Source organism: Muntiacus reevesi, chromosome 13, assembly GCF_963930625.1.
Source record: "Muntiacus reevesi chromosome 13, mMunRee1.1, whole genome shotgun sequence".
Lineage (NCBI taxonomy): Eukaryota > Metazoa > Chordata > Mammalia > Artiodactyla > Cervidae > Muntiacus > Muntiacus reevesi.
Genome location: NC_089261.1, coordinates 4,904,439 through 4,913,852, shown reverse-complemented (window position 1 = coordinate 4,913,852; position 9,414 = coordinate 4,904,439).

Genomic DNA, 9,414 nt, shown 5'->3' with positions numbered 1-9,414 from the left:
GAAAAAAAGGTAAAAGGAGAGAATATGCCACAGAGATGTATGTGGCTTATGAAGCCTAAAGTATTTTCAATCTGGTCCTTTTCAGAAAAAGTTTGCTGGCTCCTGTTGTAGAGGATAAAATTGAGGCTCAAAGAAGGGGAGGATGTCATATACTCGAGGTCACACAACAAGGTCGAGCTATCCATCTATTCATTCATCCAAAATGTATAGATTGGACTTCCTTATATGTAAGGACAAAATCCTACACGAGCATGAGATAGTTAATGCAGTATTTCCCATAGTGGATTCCAGGGAACCTAGCTCTCATAAACAGGGAATCATGTCCTCAGCTCAAAAGAGTTCTGGAAACTCTAAAAACTCCATAATAATCTCTTCTTAAAAGACCATTATATATATCAGCATATCAAGTCCCTGAGAAGTTCTGCAGCAAAGAAAATAACCTGGCTACCTTTGTTAAACTAAGCATGTCCCAAATTTATTCAGTTGGGAAACTTTGGTTTTGTTCTGTTTACTTTGATGATAGCTACATAACAGCATTCCTCAGAAACACTTGGGAAATTCGGAAACTAAAGACCAATCAGTTGGGGTTGACAGGTGATCTAGATACTTTGTAAGTCACCCAGCCTCACTGTTGGAAAGCAAAGACTCATTCTAGCTGCATCTCTGATCTTCTGTTATCTCCCTTTAGAATCACATTTCCCAGAGAGGTGTTCGCTGGCAATCTTCCATGCCACTGGACTAGGGGTCCAGGATGATTTCTTCTCTCTGACAGATATAATTCTGTAATTTCCTTGTAAGAACAAGACCCCCAGATCATACCAGCTGGCCTTTTATGCCATGTATGCCCTGATGAAGAAGGATGGAGTGGGTCGTGCCCTGGAAGACTCAACCTTAAAAAGTCAAGAATGTAAGACTCGGAGAGACAGATGGCAAACATCCAACGAAAGGGTTTGTTAGCATCCAGATACTTGTTGGAACAGGGTTGATTATTTCCTAGAGGTGCTGATGAAGGAATTTGTAACATTAAAAGAATGCAACCATTAAGGAATCTAGTCTGCAATCTATTATTAACACAACATGAAGTCATAGAACTTCGGCATGATTTTAATCTTAAAAGGGTAAGCCTGCTGCACCGAAAGATGCCCAAATAAACCTATACTTGTTCCAGTTGGTTGGTTCAGTGATCAGGTTTTGCCTGATCTCTTTTGCCTCTGGGTCTTTGTATGTGCTGTTCCCTGTTCCTGAGCCATCCTTTCTCTTGACTTTCACCCAATTAATGCCTTCCTTTCTTTCCAGCCTCTGTATCAATGTTACCTGGACTCCTAGAAGAGTGGGGTGGGTTCTCTACTTAACTGCCACTGTAAATCCTGTATCTTCTCCATCAGAGTACTTATCTGCCTTCTGTTGACTTTGTTGTGTCAATCAGACTGTAAGTCCCCGGAGAGCAGGGACTGGTTTTGTCTTGTTCACTGTTGCCTCTGCAGAGCTTGGCATCATGCTTGACAAAGGGAGTACTCAACAAGCATTGCTGACAAACAAGAAGATCCAGTGTGAGGACTTCCCTGGTGGTGTCCTTCTCACATTTCTCACAGTGGTGAGACTGTGCTTCCAACATAAGGGGCACAGGTTCGGTCCCTGCTGGCGGAACTAAGATCCTGCATGCCATGAGACATGCAAAAAAAAAAAAAAGAGAGATTGTGTATACTTTTTCTTCTCAGACACATTGGGTAAACTGAGGCAGCTTGGCAGACACTTTAGCAGGTCTGGGAATGGAACTGAGATTTTTTTGACACCAGGTGAGAGATTTTTTTTCATACCTTTAGACCGCTTCTTAAATAACTTAATTCCTTTCCAGCAGAGCTTTCGCAGCCTCATTCTCGTCTTTCTTGTCATCACCTTGGAGGCGAAGACTGTTTCGGAGAATTATTTGATAACAAATGGGATCTCGGGGCAGAGGAAAATTTATCTAAGTCTCAGGGGTAGGAGAAATGTGTGTCTTTTGGACCTTGAATTTAAATGAGCCAGCAAATCCCTGCTAATTCTCTTCCCTTGCTGGGTCCCGTCTGCTTCATTCTCAGCAAAGGAGAAACCCAGCCTGTGTCACCCATGATTTATGCACTGCTGTTTGCTCTCTTCCCCTAGAACATTAAACACCCTGAGCAGAGGGGGAAGAAGAGGTAATCTCAGGATGTCTGGCTGTCGGAGAATGTTTAGGGGCAGGTTCTCTGCTCTGGTGGGAAGTGGGAGGAGGCTGAAATGTTAGGGAAAAAAGAAAAGACCGATGGGACTTTTACATAAAAGGAACAAGGGAGTCTCTATTTGCTCCAACCTTTTCGAAAACCACTGGCCTCTGAGCTGAGAGACCTGGGTACTTGATTCACTTGTTTACCAAGTCCTTTTGGGCAAGACGTGCCTCTCTCTGGGTCTCAGTTTCCCCGGCTGGCAAGGGAAGGCCTGCCTAGCTTGAACTCCCACAGCCTCAGGAAGCTGGGGCGAGCCGATGTTTATTGTGTGGAGAGAGGCATACAGGCAGCTCCGTGGTTAACCACATGGACCCCTGCTCCCCCCTCTCTGGCTCTGTGGCTCTGGGCGAGCTCCTCAGCTCTCAGAGCCTCATGTGCGTGATGGGGTTGATCGCCTGGCACTTCCTTGTTGGGTTGCTGACAGCTAGAGCGCCCTGCAGGGCTGGCAGGGGCCAGCATTTAATAAGGGTCAGCTATTACTGGGACTGTTGCTCCTGAGATGGTCCCTGGCCGTGGTCTGAGTGTCCCTCCACCTGAGTTCCCTGCTTGGGGCCTATGGCTGGTGGGGGCAGGGCCTCCCTGGCAGCACTTGGAAACTCTGGGCAGAAGGGAGGAGGAGCTATTTTCAGTGGATTCTGGTTCTATTTGTGGCTTTGAGTTGGCCCAAGCTGCGGGGAAGCTTTGGGCAGAGCAAGCCGGGCACTGAGGGTGGTGTGTCGCCTTACAGCCAAGCTAGTAGAGAGAGGAGGAGGGATGGTAGAGAGAGGAGCAGGGATGGTAGAGAGAGGAGGAGAGATGGAGAGGAGACCGGGGGAGGTGCCCCTCCTCTCCTATGGTTCCCTGCCCCACAACCCCTTCTATCCTCTCCTTGCCAATTTCACCTTCTCTGCCTTCCCTGGGGGGAATTTAGAAGGGGAAATTGGCCTTTTCAAGGTGGATTTAGTTAGTAACACAAAGCAGTCCATCAGTCTGGTTAACACAGTGTTCCTGACCAGCCGCATTGATTTTCTCAGGCTGAAGTGGGATTCACATCCCCAGCAGAATTGTGCAGTATTTATTAAAACCTAAGTGGTGTCTAAACCACCAAACATCTAAATCATTCATCAAAGTGTAGAGGAAGCACTCTCATTTCCCCATTGGACCCTGGGGCATTACCTGTTGACAACCCCCACTCCGCCCCCAGCAGGCTTTTTAACCTCTCTGGGCCTCAGTTCCCTCATTCATGAAATTAATGGGGTGGGGGAGCACAGGAGGGGCTTGCCAGAGAGACTTGGAGCTCTTGAATCCTTTCCAGCTGCAAATCTGTGATTCTCTGAAGCCATAATTAAACAAGGAGAAGCTGAATCCTTTAATCAGAGGATGGTTGGTAGGACTGGGAGGCTCCACAGAGAGGGTGACATGCTACTCTGTCATTTTCCGGATGAGAAAACTGAGGCCCTGAGGGCGGGATCAGGTCAGACAGTGAGTCAGTGGCTCAACTGGGTCAGGAATCCAGGCCTCCGACTTCCTATTGCAGCACCGCACTGCTGGGGACCTCTCCCTGGGAGGAGGACTGGAAGCACATCAGTGCTCCTGCTCATTTATTTAACTCGCACCATAATTCATTTTACATATGACATCATCCACATGGTAAGGTACGGTGGCAGGTCTGCCCCCGTTAAAAGCTCTATCATTATTTCAGTGTTTCCCAATGACCAGTCATTTGAGTGCTATCCTCACGAATTTTTGACATCATCAGTTTTGATTAATATATATGTCACATTTTTCTTTCTTTTTCTCCTTCAATATTTATTTATTTGGCTGTGCCAGGTCTTTCCTCACTGGCTCAGTAGTTGAGGCATGAGGGCTTAGTTGCCTATCGTGGCATGTGAGACCTGAGTTCCCTGACCAGGGACTGAACCTGAGTCCCTTGCATTGCAAGGTAGATTCTCATCCACAGGACCACCAGTGATGTCCCTACATTTTTCTTTAAATCAGTTCCTCACTTTACATAAATAAACTTAGCCTCATCCTAAGCAAAGATACCTGTTATACTGGGTTTGATCTGCTATGTTTCTCCATATATATATTAAACATAACTATTTAAGTTTAAAAATTCACGTACCGACTAAAGATGTCTTTGCAATGGAGAAATTCCAATGAAAATGGCAGTGGTTCTCTATCTCGGTTTCCTAAAAAATTATTGAGGACCCTGGGACTTCCCTAGTGGTCCAGTGGCTAAGACTGCGCTCCCAATGCAGGGGCCCTGGGTTCGATCCCTGGTCTAGGGAACTAGATCCCATATGCGGCAACTGCAGATTGAGCATTCTGTATGCCACAGCTAAGACCTGGCACAGCCAAATAAACAAATAATATTTTAAAAAATTATTGAGGACCTTGAATAGCTTTAGTTACGTAGGTTATGTCAATTGATAACCTTGTTAAGAATTACCTCGTTCTTACCTTGTTAAGAATTAAAACTGACAAGATACTAAAGTACTTGTCATTTATTAAAAGATACATGACTTAAAAATAATATTACAAACCCAAGACATGGTAATATAAATTACATATTTTCATTAAAAACTACTCGTGTTCCAGAATGAAAAATTTACTGAGAAGAATGGCATTGCTTTATATATTTGCAGGTCTTATTAAGGTTTGACTTAAGAGAGGATTTCTGTATTCTCCTATCTGCTTCTGCATTCAGCCTATGTCAATTTGTTTCTGTTGAAATACATGAAGACTGTGCAGTCTCATACAGTTCGGACGGTTGTGGATATTCTTTTTTTGATACTACACTAAAACTTGAGAAGAGGTAGTTTCTTCAAGTTTAGATGCATAAATTCATCTGAATGAAACTTTTGTACTCAGTCACACTAAACTCTATTGGTTTGTCCTGTACTTTGAATAGATTTTTTTTTCATGCATGATTGGGTGACATTATGCATTGGTCATTTGGAAAAGATTGGTTCACTGGGTTATGCAGCTCTTCCAAGTGTAGGCATAGTTTATTATGCGATATCAAAAATTCACTTTTGTTAATATTACTACCCATCTAAGCAGAAAACACATTAGGACTGGGAAGCTGTCAAGTGCATGGTGGGGCATTCAAGTTTTACAAAATTCCAATGAAGTTCCAGTTTTATCAATGACAACAAATATCATCAACTATTTTACTTAATGTGACAAACCCATTTCATACATTTTTGAGAAAATGTTTGCCAAACATCCAAGTCTGAATAACTGTATTTTGCATGTTTGACCATTACTTTCACATAAAGTGAAAGTCACTCAGTTGTGTCTGACTGTCTGTGACCCCATGAATTATACAGTCTGTGGAATTCTCCAGGCCAGAATACTGGAGTGGGTAGCCATTCCCTTCTCCAGGAGATCGTCTCAACCCAGGGATTGAACCCAGGTCTCCTGAATTGCAGGCAGATTCTTTACCAACTGAACTACTAGGGACGCCAGACTTTCACATAAAGTAAAAGTTATTTGCTTTTTTAAAAATATTTTTTCCCCTAAAAAAAAGACTAGATCAGTGTAACTCAATGCAGAAGTACTTTTCTTTGAGACAATCATCCTACTTCTGTACCTAGCAAAAGTGCTTTATGTGTGGGAATTACAGATTAAGAGGTATGGAGTTTCATTTTAGAGTGATGTAAAGTGTTTCAGAACTGGATAATGGTGGCAGCTGCACAATACTGTGAATGTACTAAATGACACTCAACTGTTCACTTTAAAATGGTTTTTATGTTACATGAATTTCACCTCAAAAAGAAAGTGGAAAAAGGTGTTTTGTGCATAATTTTTTTGTGTGTGTGCGTAATTTTTATTCATCATTGAGAATGTTAAAAAGACTTGTAGGCAAAGGTCTAGAGTTAATAATATTGAAGTTTTGTTTTTGTGCTTTTTTTTCATTTATTTTTATTAGTTGGAGGCTAATCACTTTACAATACCGCAGTGGGTCTTGTCATACATTGACATGAATCATCCATGGATTTACATGTGTTCCCCATCCCAATCCCCCCTCCCACCTCCCTCTCTACCCAATCCCTCTGGGTCTTCCCAGTGCACCAGGCCCCAGCACTTGTCTCATGCATCCAACCTGGGCTGGTGATCTGTTTCACCATAGATAATATACATGTTTTGATGCTGTTCTCTCGAAACATCCCACCCTCGCCTTCTCCCCCAGAGTCCAAAAGTCTGTTCTGTACATCTGTGTCTCTTTTTCTGTTTTGCATATAGGATTATCATTACCATCTTTCTAAATTCCATACATATGTGTTAGCATGCTGTAATGGTCTTTATCTTTCTGGCTTACTTCACTCTGTATAATGGGCTCCAGTTTCATCCATCTCATTAGAACTAATTCAAATGAATTCTTTTTAATGGCTGAGTAATATTCCATGGTGTATATGTACCACAGCTTCCTTATCCATTCATCTGCTGATGGGCATCTAGGCTGCTTCCATGTCCTGGCTATTATAAACAGTGCTGCGATGAACATTGGGGTGCACGTGTCTCTTTCAGATCTGGTTTCCTCGGTGTGTATGCCCAGGAGTGGGATTGCTGGGTCATATGGCAGTTCTATTTCCAGTTTTTTTTAAGAAATCTCCACACTGTTCTCCATAGCGGCTGTACTAGTTTGCATTCCCACCAACAGTGTAAGAGGGTTCCCTTTTCTCCACACCCTCTCCAGCATTTATTGCTTGTAGACTTTTGGATAGCAGCCATCCTGACTGGCGTGTAATGGTACCTCATTGTGGTTTTGATTTGCATTTCTCTGATGATGAGTGATGTTGAGCATCTTTTCATGTATTTATTAGCCATCTGTATGTCTTCTTTGGAGAAATGTCTGTTTAGTTCTTTGGCCCATTTTTTGATTGGGTCATTTATTTTTCTGGAATTGAGTTGCAGGAGTTGCTTGTATATTTTTGAGATTAATCCTTTGTCTGTTTCTTCGTTTGCTATTATTTTCTCCCAATCTGAGGGCTTCTTTTCACCTTGCTTATAGTTTCCTTTGTTGTACAAAAGCTTTTAAGTTTCATTAGGTCCCATTTGTTTATTTTTGCTTTTATTTCCAATATTCTGGGAGGTGGGTCATAGAGGATCCTGCTGTAATTTATGTCAGAGAGTGTTTTGCCTATGTTCTCTAGGAGTTTTATAGTTTCTGGTCTTACATTTAGATCTTTAATCCATTTTGAGTTTATTTTTGTGTATTGTGTTAGGAAGTGTTCTAGTTTCATTCTTTTACAAGTGGTTGACCAGTTTTCCCAGCACCACTTGTTAAAGAGGTTGTCTTTTTCGCATTGTATATCCTTGCCTCCTTTGTCAAAGATAAGGTGTCCATAGGTTCGTGGATTTATCTCTGGGCTTTCTATTCTGTTCCATTGATCTATATTTCTGTCTTTGTGCCAGTACCATACTGTCTTGATGACTGTGGCTTTGTAGTAGAGTCTGAAGTCTGGCAGGTTGATTCCTCCAGTTCCATTCTTCTTTCTCAAGATTACTTTGGCTATTCGAGGTTTTTTGTATTTCCATACAAATTGAGAAATTATTTGTTCTAGTTCTGTGAAAAATACCATTGGTAGCTTGATAGGGATTGCATTGAATCTATAGATTGCTTTGGGTAGTATAGCCATTTTGACAGTATTGATTCTTCCAATCCATGAACACGGTATGTTTCTCCATCTGTTTGTGTCCTCTTTGATTTCTTTCATCAGTGTTTTATAGTTTTCTATGTATAGGTCTTTTGTTTCTTTAGGTAGATATACTCCTAAGTATTTTATTCTTTTTGTTGCAATGGTGAATGGTATTGTTTCCATAATTTCTCTTTCTGTTTCCTCATCTTTAGTGTATAGGAATGCAAGGGATTTCTGTGTGCTAATTTTATATCCTGCAACTTTACTATATTTGTTAACTAGCTCTAGTAATTTTCTGGTAGAGTCTTTAGGGTTTTCTATGTGGAGGATCATGTCATCTGCAAACAGCGAGAGTTTCACTTCTTTTCCTATCTGGATTCCTTTTACTTATTTTTTCTGCTCCGATTGCCGTGGCCAAAACTTCCAAAACTATGTTGAATAGTAGTGGTGAGAGTGGGCACCCTTGTTTTGTTCTTGATTTTAGGGGAAAGGCTTGCAATTTTTCACCATTGAGGGTAATGCTTGCTGTGAGTTTGTCATATATAGCTTTTATTATGTTGAGGTATGTTCCTTCTATTCCTGCTTTCTGGAGAGTTTTAATCATAAATGGGTGTTGAATTTTGTCAAAGGTTTTCTCTGCATCTATTGAGATAATCATATGGTTTTTATCTTTCAATTTGTTAATGTGGTGTATTACATTGATTTGCGGATATTAAAGAATCCTTGCATTCCTGGGATAAAGCCCACTTGGTCATGGTGTATGATTTTTTTAATATGTTTTTGGATTATGTTTGCTAAAATTTTGTTAAGGATTTTTGCATCTATGTTCATCAGTGATATTGGCCTGTAGTTTTCTTTTTTTGTGGCATCTTTGTCTGGTTTTGGAATTAGGGTGATGGTGGCCTCATAGAATGAGTTTGGAAGTTTACCTTCTGCAATTTTCTGGAAGAGTTTGAGTAAGATAGGTGTTAGCTCTTCTCTAAATTTTTGGTAGAATTCAGCTGTGAAGCCATCTGGTCCTGGGCTTTTGTTTGCTGGAAGATTTCTGATTACAGTTTCGATTTCCTTGCTTGTGATGGGTCTGTTAAGATCTTCTATTTCTTCCTGGTTCAGTTTGGAAAGTTATACTTTTCTAAGAATTTGTCCATTTCTTCCAAGTTGTCCATTTTATTGGCATAGAGCTGCTGGTAGTAGTCTCTTATGATCCTTTCTTTGTATTTCAGTGTTGTCTGTTGTGATCTTTCCATTTTCATCTCTAATTTTGTTAATTTGGTTCTTCTCCCTTTGTTTCTGAATGAATCTTGCTAATGGTTTGTCAATTTTGTTTATTTTTTTCAAAAAACCCGCTTTTAGCTTTGTTGATTTTTGCTATGGTCTCTTTAGTTTCTTTTGCGTTTATTTCTGCCCTAATTTTTAAGATTTCTTTCCTTCTATTAACCCTGGGGTTCTTCCTTTCTTCCTTCTCTAGTTGCTTTAGGTGTAGAGTTAGGTTATTTATTTGACTTTTTTCTTGTTTCTTGAGGTAAGCCTGTAATGCTATGAAC